This window comes from Hoplias malabaricus, chromosome 1, assembly GCF_029633855.1.
Source record: "Hoplias malabaricus isolate fHopMal1 chromosome 1, fHopMal1.hap1, whole genome shotgun sequence".
Taxonomy (NCBI): Eukaryota; Metazoa; Chordata; class Actinopteri; order Characiformes; family Erythrinidae; genus Hoplias; species Hoplias malabaricus.
The window spans coordinates 72,171,161-72,187,455 of NC_089800.1; positions in this window are offsets into that span (position 1 = coordinate 72,171,161).

A 16,295-nucleotide genomic window follows, 5' to 3' on the forward strand; every position below is an offset into this window, starting at 1 on the left:
AATTGTCATCTGCTCTCAGTGATAGAGTAAAATTGTCCTGAGCACTGGTAAATACATTTTTAGGTTTTATTCTAAATGTTCACCTGCAAAGAATTCACTCTGGAGCCCTATATAATGAGCAGGTTTATCAGACACACTAGTTGCTAAGATGAATCAAACAAAGACTGTGTTTTTTTCAGAGACTGCCTCAAGTAGCAGGATGGGTTTCTGTGGCTGAGCCACTTCGGACCAGTTTATGACCTCGGTGCTACTCCCAGCGCAGGTTAAAGTCAAATCAAATGAAATCAAATCATTTTCATTTGTAAGGAGCTTTTTACAACTGATGTTGTCACAAAGCAGCTTCACAAAATTCCGGTAATACAGAGTTTTGACATGAAATGTAAAGAATGTAAAAATGTAAAAAGCATAAAGGGGAGTAGACCATATCACAACTTGATATATTTTAAATAATACACTGTGTTCTAAAAGGACAAGACAAATGGGTCATTACAAAGACTTCCATCAAAAGAGCAAATCCAAATATCTAGTTTAATGATATTAATAATAATAATAATAATATATACAATAAATGTATTCAAACTGCAGTATTTAATGGAATAAATTTAACTCTAAAACCAGTTCTTTTTCATCTACCAAGTTTTTCAGCCCTTTCCTGTAACACATTAGCAAATAGAAAATGTCTGCACAAAAACCTCAGTCTCTTCCAATATCAAAAGTAGTGGGAGATTTCTTTGATTAAATGTTTTACTGAAATTGTTTCATGTCACAAACAATAAATAAAAGGCCTTTGCAAGTTGAGAAGAGGAGCATAAGGCCTGGAGGACCAGCCCCAATCCTGCTCTAGGATTAGCCTGTTAGCTTGTTAGCTCGTTAGCAGGTAGCTCGTTAGGCTGAAAGGCCTTTATACCCCCATCACAAACTACCCCAGCCCAGAAAAAACCCCATTAACCCCATTTGCTCCTGTGGCCTGTAGAGACCTGGGTAAGCCATGCTTAGCCTACATACAGCCTCAGATTAGCATTACCCATAATCCCTCACAGCCTGGACGCCCATGTGCTGCTTCTGTCTCTCTCTCTTACTGCCTCTCTGTCTCTCTCTCTGCCTCTCTCTCTCTCTCTCTCTCTCTCTCTCTCTGCCTCTCTGTCTCTCTCTCTCTCTGCCTCTCAATTCAGAAAGATTTATTAGCATGATTCTGTGAACTATAGTGTTGCTAACGCATTATAACTGATATTTTGTAATTTGTAATTTATGATTACAAATATCTACTATCTCTCTCTCTCTCTCTGTCTCTCTTTCTCTCTGTTTTTCTCTCTGTCCCATCCTTCAGTGATTTGTTGAGGTCACTCTGCTGTCAAGAGGCTTCCACTTTTACCAGGTTTCTGTTCCTTTACAAATCTATGGAAAAATTTTGAAATTATTTAATGAGATTAAAAGACAGTTCAACAGCGGATTGGAAAATTCTGGAGACCGTTAATGACAATACCATAATTAAAATCAATGTTTAATTTGAGCCGGATTCTTCCAGAACAAGATCTCGCACCTCTCATGTTTGGATAGCAGGGTTCTGAAACATATTTACATGGCTCCGGCACATCTGTGTTTTTATTTAGAATATGCCTCCTATAACCCACCATTATCAAGTCCCTGTACAATAATGTACAGCTGCCCACTCACTGTAAGATCACTCTGTTCCAACACTGTAATCTGAAATACCACTGGTCATATTGTAATTACTTCATTAATTCATTAATATGTGAGGCCTTCAGTTCAGCTCCTGAATCCTCACACTGAGGGGAAAACAATCCCAATTGGACAATGTTCTTCATTTCAGAATTTAACCGATTGTTTTCCAATGAAATGTAATGAAATGACTCTAAATATAACTTAATGCAAAATTATGTCTTTTTTGGTCTTTGGAAGAACTTCTAATTTAGAGTTAATGGTTTATTTTGTATAGGAAACATGCATACATACTCTCTCTCTCTCTGTTTGTCTTTCTCTGTCTGACTCTCTCTCTCTCTGTCCTGAATGATTCTCCATCTCTCTGCAGATCCAGTTTGTGGTGGGATTACAGTAAATCTGCAGTGGCTCTTCCTCCTCCTCCTCCTCACACTCATCCTCATCCTCCCCACTGCAAAGAGGCTTTAACTAAACCCACTTAGGGTTGAGAGATAGAGAGAGAGACAGAGAGAGAGGGAAAGAGAGAGAGAGAGAGAGAGGGGAATGTGGACAGATGTTTGCACTAAATGCTTTCATAGAAAAATCATTCTCTTTCCAAAATCAATAGATGAATTAATCAGTCAATCAGAGTTACTTTGTCAATACGGTTAACATAATGAAGAAATGTGCTGTGGTGTTGTGTTATTGTCCCGTCCTCTACTGTCCTGTCCTGTCATGTACTGTACTGTACTTTCCTGGGGTAGAATACACTACAGTATAGTTTAGTACAGTGTATTACAATACAGATCATTGTAGATCTGTACAGTATACAGTATAGTCTACTGTACTATACCTTTACACTTTATTCTATTGTACTTTACTGTGCATTAACTCTCAGGGACAAAACTGCTACATTTTTTAACACCAGAGGCCTTTCCTTCTCAGCGTTACAACAGCAAGACATCATACTCTCAGAGAGAGAGAGAGAGAGAGAGAGAGAGAGAGAGAGAGAGCAGTGCTTCTGGCCAATAGGAAGCATTTTTTCAGTGAAGAAGCACAGCACGAAACACTGAATTTCAAAACACCACTACTGTGCTGAAATGAAGCACACTGAAAGCAGTGAATTCCTGATGGGGAGAAAACACACATCTGTTCATTGACTATAAATAAAGGATGTGCAAAAATATAAATATTGCATTATGTGTTATATCGGGATACAAAACACAACCTGGTATGATTTAAATGGTCATAACATCACACACCACACATTAGTATCTATAACACATGACTCAGCCCTAACTTTACAGGGAAACCATGGTTTTCAATTTTCTGACCAATTAAATGCATACGATTTAAACAAAGTCATGGATAGCTGGTGGAGAATGGAACCAGACATCTCCCTCTATAAACTCCATAATCTATGTTACATTATATGATGAGGAATATACTGTTTATTGCATGAACCTATAGTTTTTAATTTAAATATTCTTGTGGAGTGATACATGCAGGGGGTGGTGAGACAAAACAACCCTGCAAATAAACATCATTATTCCACATTTCCCAGTACTATTTCATCATTGGTTTTCCAAAAACAATCCTGTTTACTGCTGGAGTTCACTGGGAGCTGTGGAGAGTAAATAAATGACTGTAGTCGTAGAGACGTCTGGTTCCTATCACCCACTGTACGAAGGTTCTGTACAATTACCCATCAAGCACTTTGCCCTTTCTCCCTTAGAGAGATGGAGAAAGAGAGATTGGTATTATTTATTTTTATTGTTAATATTGTTATTATGATTTCTAGGGATGCCATCTTAGAAAAAATGGAGAGGGATACAGAGAGAGAGAGAGAGAGAGAGAGAGAAATATTCCTATTCTGTGTATAAAGTCAGTGTTGGACTCTGGAGGTGTAATGTGTTTGTTCCCTTGTAGCGATCCACACATTTCTGAACTGTATAATTCTGTAAGATATAGATATTATATATCAGGTAATCACTTAATACTCTGCACGGGAAAAATATCTCTGGCTCATCAAACAGCATCTGATTCTCCCTCAACAGTCTCTAATGAAATAAAGGAAGAGTGGTCTCTGAATTCTGCAGTGTGTGTGTGTTTACTGTAGTCTAATTTATGCGGCGCTGTCAGGTCTGTGACAAAAGCCGTGTGTGATGTGGAGCTTGCTGAGGTTCCATGAATAAATAAAGAATAAATAAATCATTCTGTAAAGAGAACTCAATAAATAACTGAGAAAAAAATTAAAAATAATGCAAATAAACAACCAGATGCAGACAGCTGTGTTTGAAGGCTGCGTACCTGCACACACACACACACACACACACACACACACACACAAATGCACATACAGAGAGAGAGAGAGAGAGAGAGAGAGAGAGAGAGAAATGGGTCAGGGAGAGATTTGTTTCAGGATGAGAAAAATGGGTCACTGCAGAGAGAAAGAGAGATTACAATGAAAGAGAGAAAATGGACGAGACAAGAGAGAGAAAGTGAAGTGAATATGAGAAAGGGAAGAAAATGATAAGGAGAGGATTATAATGAAAAATGTGAAGGAGAGAGTGTAAAAAGAGAAAAGGAGAAGTACTTTAACTGAACAGGAGGAGAAAATGAGCCAAAGAGAAATTATATACGAGATAGAGGGACTGAGAGAAAGAAATACAAAACAAAAGAGAGATACAGAGAGAGAGAGAGAAAGAGAGAGAGAGAGAGAAAGAGAGAGAGAGAGAATATAAAAAATGAAAGAAAAGAGTGAGAGAATTATGCAGTACAGGAATAAGCTAAAACACCAGAGAGGAAAAGAGAATGAGAGGGAAGTATGTTTTCAGACTGGACTGGAATGTCTCTACACACACACACACACACACTGTAATGTGTTATGATATCTGTGCTAAGTGACAGAGAGGAACTTCACTGACCACAGGACTAGGCCGCACTTGAACACTGATTTACTATTTATATACTAACATGCACAGATAAGGGGTGTGGGTGTGTGTGTGTGTGTGTGTTGGCGGTGGGTCATATGTCCATTTTTGTGCTTCAATAAACAAATAAATAACAAAAAGGACAAAAAAATACAAAAAAATAATAAACTGATTTCTTCTCTGAAAAGGAAGACTCAAACACATCCTGGACAGCACTGACCCGGCTGTGTTTACATTACTTCTCTCAACACTCCTCTTCAGGTCCGCTTTAATATACGAACTAATGTTCATTTTCAAAGCTGAGTTTTTCAGTTTTGCTGTTTATTGTTTGATCTAGCATTTTATACATATATATATATATATAATTTTTCTTTTCTTATTTGAACCACATTTTATAGCCTTTAATGTTCCCGTGCACTCTGGTTTCCCTGATTGTTTTTTATGTGCAATATGACTTTGAGCATCCTGAAAACTCTACATAAAATGTATTAAAAATATTATTATTCCCCCGCTCTGTGCTTTGGAACATTGGAACTGTGTTCTCTGAGCAGAGTTGGAGTGATGATGGTGATCCAACACCTGACCTCACTGCTGGTCTCGTAGCTGCATGCAATCAAAAACCTTGGCAAAAGATTACTGCGTGTCACCAAACTTTTGACCAAATATGTATTTCTCAGAAATCATCAAATTACAATAAAAACAGCTCGCATTATTCTTTGCCACGATACACCCCCCACAACTGTATGATTACACACACACACACACACACACTCGTTTTTGGTAATGAGGTGTTAATCCAGGCTGAGGCTCCTATTCCCTAATCTGCCCATCACACACACACACACATAAAATCCCTCACACAAATATAAGGAGAAACTGAATGTAAATTCCAGAATGTCTGAATTTAAACAGTGAATATTAAAAACATGTTTCAGCTGGAGTTGACTCCCTCAGAGATGCTGAAGATCAGACATAGATCTACCTGTAAACAGCTTTAATGCATTCACATTCTCAGAAAATTCCGGGAGAAAACGGTGGAATTGGGATCTAGAACCGGCCCCTGGAATGTTGTGTGTGTGTGTGTAGTTATAAATAAAGTCTTTTGACCACTTTGGTTCAAAAGACCTAAACTTACCACTGGACGCAGGGGTGTTCTGGAGACTGACCACAATATAACAACCACCTCAGACCCTCACACTGGCTAGTTCTCCTGCTCCAACATCACCTTCAGAAACTAACCATTCACTCACTGCCTGATAACCAACCCAACTTACCCTGACCCTGACCCCCCTGGACAGAACATTTTGCTCCTCATCTCACTTCTCTGAGGTTAGTCTTGTGGCTGATCAGTGTGTCCAAAGGTCTTACATAATTACACATTTTAGAAAATATTTTAGAGAAATACCTCGCTTTCTCTCTCTGTCACACACACACACACACACACACACACATACACACACACACCATTGCATGGTTGCAATTTCAAAGAAGTAGGGCTTTTTATGTATATGTGTGTGTGTGTGTGTGTAGGGGGAGGGAGGTGCATGCTGGGATCGCAGATCTGGTCTTTGCCTCCCCCCAACACTGGCCCCCACCAATCACTCCAAAATGATCGAGTGATATGGGGTTAAAGGTCAACTCCAGCATTGTGCACCCTACAGCGTGCACACACACACACACACACACACACACACACACACAATACAGACACATGGCAGTTAAAATAAGCACATATTAACATACATTTAATGACTATGTCTGGGTATAACACACACACACACATACACTTTGGTGTATTTTTTTCACATATGAACTGCAGTAGTAATGTACATACACCTCTGACACTATAAGGTTTTTCAGTGTATCATCACTGTCCAATAAAAACCCTGTATCTCTGTGTGTGTGGATGTTTAGTTACTGCATCATTTGAACACTGCAGCTGTCCTTCACAGGGTGTGTAAGACTCATGGTGCATGACCAATAGAAATGCTCCAAAAAATTACTCTGAATTAAATCTTTTACACTTAATTAGATTGAAATTGAAGAAGGTTTTTCCATTCTCCTGTAAAGCTACATCATTTTCTTTTGACAGCCAGGAGGATAGTATTAAGTTAATTTGTTTATTTCTAAAGTATAGTAAATAGAAATTAGCATTTATAATAAAACAGATGCATCAGTGTGAGGAACTCAGCGGATCACACAATGCTTGTATGTGTGTGTGTGAGAGAGAGAGAAATACAGTCAAGTCAATGAGCAGCAAACTGACAAAAGTAACTGCAAAGAGTAAATCTGATGTATATTATACAGTACATGACTTCAGACCATGAAAATAACACACAGATACAACTGACTGATGTGTGTGTGTGTGTGTGTGTGTGTCTTGTTCGTAGAGGGTCTGCCCCCCAACCCCCTTGTGTGTGTATGTGTGTGTGTGTGTGTAATCCCTGCCAGCTGTCCCTGCAGTCTAATCCGTCCACCGTCATCAGCTGGGACACGCGTGTGTGTGTGTGTGTGTGTGTGTGTTTGGGGGTGGTGTCAAACAGAGAGCATAAATTGCAGCCCAAGCGTGCGCGCTGCACAGTGTGTGTGTGTTTGTATGTGTGTGTGTGTGTGTATGTGTGTGTGTGTGTGTGTGGCTCCTCTGTGGATGTATAGATATATACAACTATGGCTGTGTGTATCTGAACTGAAAGGAAAAAATTTAGCAGTTATATTTTTCTCCCTGCACTGCGCTGACGGACATTTCCTGTTTCTTAAAGAATCTTATACCGTTTATTTTAAGGGAATTATCTAAATTTTAGTTTAATTTCTTGGGCTCTTCTGACAGTTTTCTTGGAGCGTGTAGTTTTATCCGCATCATTTTCCTCTTACTACAGAGACTTTGACTTTTGAGGTTTATGTATTATAGATTATTTAGATTTTCTTGCTGACAGACGTTTGGATGCATTTTTCCAGTTATTTTTTTGTAGTTCCAAAGGTATGGATTTTTTTTTATCTTTTGCAGCATCCTTCTTATCCAGATTTCCCCCAATCCATCCTTCCTCTCTGTCTCTTTCTCTCTGACTTGCCTGTGTGACCTTTCTCTTGTCCTGCCTCTCTCCCTCTCTTTCCGAACCCCCCTGAAGGATGGAGAACGACAAGAAAAGACAACATTCGAAGCAACCTAAGGATCTATATGTTCTCTTGCTTCTTTTAGTTAGTTTTTTTATTTCCTTTTTTCCCTTTATTTCTGCAATGACATTGGTGTTTTTTTTGTATTTGTGTGGTGCAGAGGTTTTTTAAAATAATTTTAAAATACATTTTTATTTTTGGCATTTTTGCTACTTCTAGATTGCTGTGGTGAGATACATATTAATAACGTAGATGCAAACACATTTAAAATAGATGTATATATGGATGTTTGCAATATTGCAAATAATATACATTCAACAATATATGCATTTATTAATTTCATGCATAATATTTTATATAAGAATAATATATTAAACAGATGTGGCACATGCAATGGGAATGCAGAGAGAAAGAAAGAAAGAGAGAGAGAGAGAGAGAGAGAGAGGCAAAAGGTGGGGGTAGGGAAGGATGGAGAGAGTGAAAGAGAGATAGCAGGGAAGGAGAGAGAGAGAGAGAGAGAGAGAGAGAGAGAGAGAGAGAGAGAGGGAGAGAGAGAGAGCGGTGGAGCGAGCTGTGCTGCTAGCTTTACAGTGCTGTATGATGAAGGACAGATATGGGGTGAATATCCTGGGAGGATGCTGGATTATTCTATTTTTTTTTTTTGTGTCTCATCTTTGTTTTTCCCAGCATTCCCTTGTTCTTTGTGCTGTGGCTTCTTGAAGGATAGGGCTTGTGGGTTAGCTTGATACAACAAAGGTATAGCCTCTTCATCCCTCCATCCCTCTCTCTCTCTTCATCTTTTGTGTGTATTAGCATGCACAGGAACGTGGCTGGTACTCTGGATTCCTGCAGCTTTGCCTTGTGAGGTGTATGTGTGTGTGTGTGTGTGTTTGTGTGTGTCCTTATGTCTGTGTGTGTGTGTGTGTCCTTATGTCTGTGTGTGTGTGTGTGTGTGTATGTGTGTGTGTTTGTCAGAGAGAGAGAGAGAGCCTTCGTATGTGATGCGAAGATGAAATGGAAAAACACTGTATACCACTCCTCAGGACTGGGAACATCGCTTGGATTTCGCCTGGAAAAGCGGATAATTCCAGCTACAGAAATTAGGAATAACCATTGACAGGAAAACACCGTCAGAGAGAGCGTATGGATGTGTTTATGTATATGTTTTTCTATTCAAATTCATATTTATGCCTATTCTTCTCCAATGTTTGATCAGTTGCTCTTTTATATTTTATACAGATATATATTTATATTATATATATATATATATATATATATATATATATATATATATATATATATATATATATATAGAGAGAGAGAGAGAGAGAGAGAGAGAGAGAGAGAGAAAGAGCATGGACTGCAATTCCAGGACAGGTGAGGACGAAGAAAACTGGATTACGAAAGAGTGTAAGAATGAGGGATACAGCATCCAGTTGGAGGAAGAGATGAGGAGACTAGAGAATGTGTGTGTGTGTGTGTAAGAGAGAGAGAGAGAAAGAAAGAGAGAGAGGTATTCCTGAAAACACTGGTTTGTGCTCTTTGTGTTCACAGTGGACCTTGATTTAATTTCAACACAATTAAGGCACGCGGTGAATGCCAAGAGAAAAGCCAACACACAGCACTGCTGACCAAGAGAGAGAGAGAGAGAGAGAGAGAGAGAGAGGGAGAGGTATAGATCAGTGTATCCTCAAACACAATACAGGTCAGAGTGGCCTGGCCTTTGATGCTAAACTGTGTAAACACAAAACCTGTGGCAATTTAAGGAGCCCAAACTCTTTAATGGAATAAAGGTATTGGGGTGAATTTATGTTTTCGTTCTTTCTTCTTTTCTCTTTTTAATCCCTTTCTTTTTAAACAAATTTTACAGACTGCGCTTTTCCATTCCTCAATTTTATCACTGAAGCCTTTTCCAGTATTTCCACCTGGTTATTTAAGATACGACTGCGCAAAGGAGTGGAAATGATTAAACATCAGTGTAAACAATATTAGTGATGTTTTATATATTTTAAATATATAATATATATGTTATTATTTTCTGCTTAGACAATACAAAGAAAATTATGTGATAAAGCACCACAGATACATGTGCAGTCCTGGAAAACATGGACCAGTCTCGGCTGCATCTGAAATCCCCTCAAAGTCTTCTAGTTCCCTACAAAGTGTATCTAGCTACAGAATGAAAACAAGTGACCTAATTAGGTTGTGCACTGCTACTATACTTACAGGAGACTTCTTACTGGAAACACGGTGACACTTGTTACAGCTCTGAAAACACATACAAACGAACAAACAAACGAACAACCAACAAACAAGTATAAATTATAATGAGTTTAAGAGTTAGCTATCTGACCTCGTAAAAAAAAAACTGTGATATATATATATATAGATAGATATATGTTGGGAATTAATCACATCATTTTAAAAATTAGTGATTTATGAGTGATTCCTGGAGCAGCTGCACGTGGTTCCATTCACCGTGCTAACGCCACATGTTAAAGCTGGGCTGTGGAGCTGTGGAGCTATTTTCTCTGGATCTAAATCATTTATGGTGTCCTTGATCTGTCACTAATCATACAACATCAGTACCTGACCTCACGGAGGCTCTCAGGGCTGACTGTCATCAGATTCTGACCGCAATCTTCCAACTTCGAAGTTAACACTAGAATGGCTGAAAATTTCAGAACCTCCCAAGACCCCTCCCTTTTGCAGCCCATCATGCCTTTCGCGCTTTTAATGTTAAATAGTAAAAGCTGCAAAGGGGAGGGAAGGGGGGTGGTGGGATTTACGAATTCTCTTAAAGTAGTGGAGGATTATCAGCCGTCTAAAACCTTTTAGCCATATCGTATATTTCTGCCATTTCGCCCAAGCACAAAGCCTCCATCCACACTACTGCAAGCTAAAAACAGCTAAAGCACCAGTTAGCTGCTCTGTACCAACGGTTATGTCTCCAAAACAGTGGAGGTTTTGTGCTATGACCTACATTTGATAAATGCGTGCAGCGTCATGGCAGTGAAAACAGAGTAAATACAGAGGGGAAATGGCAGCCACGCTGTGCTAAGGGCTAATGTAGCAACAGCCCAACAGATAACCTGAATAACCTTCAGCTCCACAGACATGCTAATTTGGCTAACAGAGGGCACAATTAGCATGACACATGCTTTCTTACATCATCAGTGACTGAACTGATACATAAGATGAGCATGCAGGTCACAATGGATATCGCCAACTGTATTCCCAGCCCCCTGACCCCACCCCCAAATCTCAGCATTGGGCTATGGAGCAGTGGAACGGTGTTCTCTGTAGCAATGAACCAAAATGAATCCAACAGTAATATCTGATCTTCTAAGTAACTGTACAACTACACACACAACTTCAACTACATCCCACATTACCTTCACCACACCAAAGAAAAACGTGTTTCTCCAAACTAATAACTTTACAGGAGGAGGAAAAATCCTTCTTAACATTCAGTGGAAGTCAGTTTTAAAAGATGTTATTCATAGTAAATTTTGGAGCGTTTCTATTAGTCATTCATCATGAGATTGATACAGTGTTGCTGTTTTCAGATGATGTAGTAAATAAACATCCACAAACATGGAGAGGTTTTTAATTGGACAGCAATGACATACAACTATACAGCAATAAAAAAAATCAATGACACTTTACCTTTAACCGTAATTTCACCTACATTTATAACATCTATGCTGCACCTTCGCTACACACCACATACAACCACAAATACACACTGATCAAAATACTGAAATTACAACCACAAACAGAAATATACATAAATACACAACTGTGTAATATACAGGAATTGTACAAAGTATAACAACACATAACATAATGTGTCCTACATGAACAGCAATAAACATAACTATCTACAACTACACATTCTGGAATGTACATAGAACACCAAAACATCAAATAACTATGTACCATTACAACCTTAAACATAACTACACACAAATGTACACCAGAAAAAAAAAACAATTATTACACCTAAACCTACAATTAAATTCCACCTAACCCTAAATGTAAAAATGTAACTGCATTCATTTACAAAGTAAATTAATAATTTCTTCTTCTCCTGAAGCTCTCTCGAATATGGTTTTGATGCTGCAGTGAAAATACAAATTTTGACCTTGGGGCTGCTCCATATTCACAAGATTCAGAAGATAGTTGAACAGAAATATTATTTAATTCAATATAATTCTCTACAAAATGCAGACTTTTATTTTGTAAATACTTTGTCTGTCTGAGACCTTGAAAAGGAATCTCATAATAAAAGTCCAACTTTGCCTTTCTGGGTGATTCTTTAATAAATGATTCAGTGATTCTGAATCATCAGTTTAAACTTCACCACGGTTTGATTAATTTGGAAATGATTAATTAAAAAACAAAAACAACGTTCACAGTAAAAAAAAAAAAACACTCTGGAGCAACTGCACATGAGCACAGGTTTAACAGGCTCAGTGCCAAGTGTCGGATGGTGTGATGACCTGGAGAGTGTGTGATCCAGATCTGATCACCAACACCAGCATCTTACCTTGAGAAATATTAATGTAATCAAATCCTCACAGCCATGTTCTGAAATCTGGTGTAAGGTCCTCCGAGAATAGCAAAAGCTGTTACTGCAGCAAAAAGGAAAAATACTTATTAATACTCTTAAGTTTAAAGAAATCTTAAAGGAGCAGGTGTCTACAAATTTGACTGTAGCATGTGTTTATTACAGGTCTCTTCTTATAACTGTATTTACCGTAAAATCTCTGAATTTAATATATATATATATATATATGTGTGTGTGTGTGTGTGTGTGTGTGTGTGTGTGTGTGCGTGTGTATATATATATATATATAAAGGGGGGAAGGCCATGCAGACACAGAGCATTAAAGACACTTACAGACACATGCTCCCCTTCACCACCCCCCTGAGAAACCCCTAAATTCACCCCGAAACCTCCCCCAAATAACCCCCAAGCTCCTGCATCCCCCAACACTGTCATTGGACTGTCCCATGAGACAAGAGTGTTCCTCTGGGAGAGAGGGAGCGAGACAGAGAGACGGGTGAGGAGGGAAGGCTTCAGGCAGACACGTGCCACTTTAAACATACACACACACACACACACACACACACACACACACACACACGGTATTATGTGCTGCTGGGTTTAAATGTTAAATGAGGGGAGGTCCTGAACTGTGCAGCAGTTGAAGTGATGACACCTTTAACTGATGGATGAACCTGACCTCAAATGACACCACCACCTTAAGATAATTGAACTGACACACACACACATTATAAACATTATATATATCATTGCAGTCCAAACAAAAACCTGCATCTCCATGTTTGTGTATGTGTAGTTTACTACGTCATTTGAACACAGCAGCTGTCCTTCACACTGGGTGTAAATCGTATGATGAATGACCAATAGAAATGGTCCAGAATTACTCTAAATTAATAATTTTTGCACTGACTTCAACTGAACATTACGCATTTTTTTTACCTTTTGTAAAGTTACTACTTTGGAATTACATGTTTTTAATTGGATAGTGACGATATATTACATAGGATATATTATTTATATATTATATGGGATATATTTGCATAAAACACTTTTGAAAGTGGCTCTGGATAAGAGAGCTTCCAAACACCATAAGCAATGTATATGTATATTATATGAGCTATATGAGTTATATATTATGGGCTATATAAGTTATATATTATGTGATATATGAGTTATATATTATGTGAAATTATATGGATGTGGGAAGTCGAATGGAGACCTGAGGTGAGATGAGGTCCAGAGGATGTGGTGTAAAAGAGCGAGGGTTTTGGGATGGACCTGGTCAGCAGTGGAGAGGCAGGTTATTTATGAGCATATTTTACATAAGAGCCAAAGAGAGCGGCATTAGGCATTTAACAATTTGTGCCCACACTTTCTTAATTCGTTCCCATCATTTACCCTGTTTGTGCTACAAAAATGCAGTTTAGTTAGCACATTTTTCGACATTTTTTAATTTGTAAGAACTAGGGGCAATTTCACACCAAACTCCGTGTTGTCTTGGGGACAGTCAGTCAGTCTGTCAGAGCGGACCGTTATTCTCTGAAGGCTGGGAATGTCTCTTTGCTTTAGTGTGTAGGGTGACCAGACGTTCTCTTTTACCAGGACATGTCCTCATTTTTTCTTGTTTGGAGAAGCGTTTCGTTCACAAACTAGTCCCGCCCTCCCACACTCCGTTTGGTTCGCTTGGGTGAGAAGGGGAGTGGTGAAGTAGCCTAAAATCTTCTGATTGGACGGTCTGACTGTAGAGCTACCGTTATTGGTCGATAACCTTCTCTGTAAAGATTTAATTGGTCAGTCTGCACGTCAGTAGTCGTCAACCCCCCCCATCACCATCTCAGATCTGGTCACTCTACTAGTATGTAATGTGTATTTTGGGAGGATATATGATTACAAGCAGCTATATCAAAAATAAATAAATAAATAAAAATACACCAAGCTTCCATTACCTGTGTCTTGTGTGGCCGAATTTCTTTTAAAATTTTAAGAATGTATTTTTCTTTCTTCTAATCTCTCTCCATAGTTAACAGGCTCTGACTGAAATCGTTAGCAGCTGAAGCTGTTGGAAGGTCGCTTGTGCATTATGGGAAATGTAGTCCCTGTAGTGAATGTGCGTGGAGTGTTCTGTATTTCTGTGGGAATCCGGGAAAAAATTTAATTTTACCGCCGTTAATTTATTGGGTCACAGCAACATTTTACTGAGGAATGTGCTCTAGTAAATCTGGTCTGATGACACCACTTGCACAAAATAATAATAAATCGAGAAATAATGGACACAAATGAAACACAATGAACACATGAATTAAAGGAATCTGAGAGATCGGACAATGACTTTTAAAGTGAGGGAACACATTAAGATGCGCACAAAAATGGCAAAATGGCAACCTCAAAAAATGGAGCTATTTTTCTGACTCACCCTCTGCGCTTACAAACTAAAATCTACAAAATTTTAATTTACTCACAGAAAATTAACTCTGAATATCTGATCTACATTTACACTGCATTGAGTTTAAAAGCGCAATTAGGGGTGTAGAAATGTTTAAAAGCAGAATGTGACTGCCCTCTGCTGGTCAGTCCTGATTAGTCAGTCCCCCCCGCCGCCATTTCCTCTGTAGCTTTGGATTATTGAAGTCCCACTCCACACACATTCATTATCTGTAACCGCTTATCCAATTTAGGGTCGCGGTCCTACCTGGAATCATCCGGCGCAAGGCGGGAATACACCCTGGAGGGGACGCCAGTCCTTCACAGGGCAACACAGACACACACACATTCACTCACACCTACGGACACTTTCGAGTCGCCAATCCACCTGCAACGTGTGTTTTTGGACTGTGGGAGGAAACCGGAGCACCCGGAGGAAACCCACGCGGACACGGGGAGAACACACCAACTCCTCACAGACAGTCACCCGGAGCGGGAATCCAGGCCCCTGGAGCTGTGTGACTGCGACACTACCTGCTGCGCCACCGTGCCGCCTCCACTCCACACTCCCCGAGAAAATCTGAGACTGAGACACTGAGGGCAAAATTAACACCTGACGGTCTTTTTTTTTTTTTTTTTTTAGCTTATAAGTGCTTTAAAAATGACAAAACCCCAAGCCTATTTCTTTCGATTTTGCTGTTTTTGTCACCTAAGATCATATTTGGAGCAACACTGTAAAAATGCTACAAAATTGATCATAAACATATTTATAAAAACAGTCACAATTAAAATCTGCCTGATAATTAAACAAGACGTTTTTGTTAGTCTTTCAAACATGAACATACACTTTTAAGCATGATTTTAATACGTTTTATTCTGATGTGCTGACCTGTTTTAAGCGTTATTTTAAAAGCTGACAGGAATGTAACATTTATTAACAGATTAAAGTAATAAAAAATGCATAAATTAAAGAATACACTGCATTTTCTCTATTGGTTTAAATATTGAAGATTTTACGTTCTCTCCGTGTCCACGTGGGTTTCATCCGGGTGCTCCGGTTCCTCCCACGGTGCAAAAACACGCGCTGGTAAGTGGACTGATGACTCCTGGGTGTGTTCCTACCTTGCGCCCAGTGATTCCGGGTAGGCTCTGGACCCACCGCCACCTTGGATAACCCTAACCATACTTTCTAGGAACATTGCTTGTCACTATTTAGCTAATAAAAATGAATTAATGACTCCTTTAAAGTAGCACTAGGTAATATTTTTACCTTAAATTTAGTTTCAAACCCATTGCGATGCTCCACTGAGCTCTCTCAGAAAAACTGTCTCTGTGGTGATTCCCTCAGTAACTTCGGTGAGTGTAGATTTTTAAATTGTGTATCATCTCCAGACTTTTATGCTGTTGTTTTATTGTACAAGGTTCTATAATGAAAGATTACAAATATTTCACTCTCATAGAGAAGAGAATGTAATTAACCTTTAGGGAACACAACTGAACTTTAACACCACAGCTGTACCTTTAAGAAACAGTAATGTACATGTACTGTACCTTTAATTCTGAGTGTGTAGCCTCTGTGGGCTCAGCACTGCAGAGAC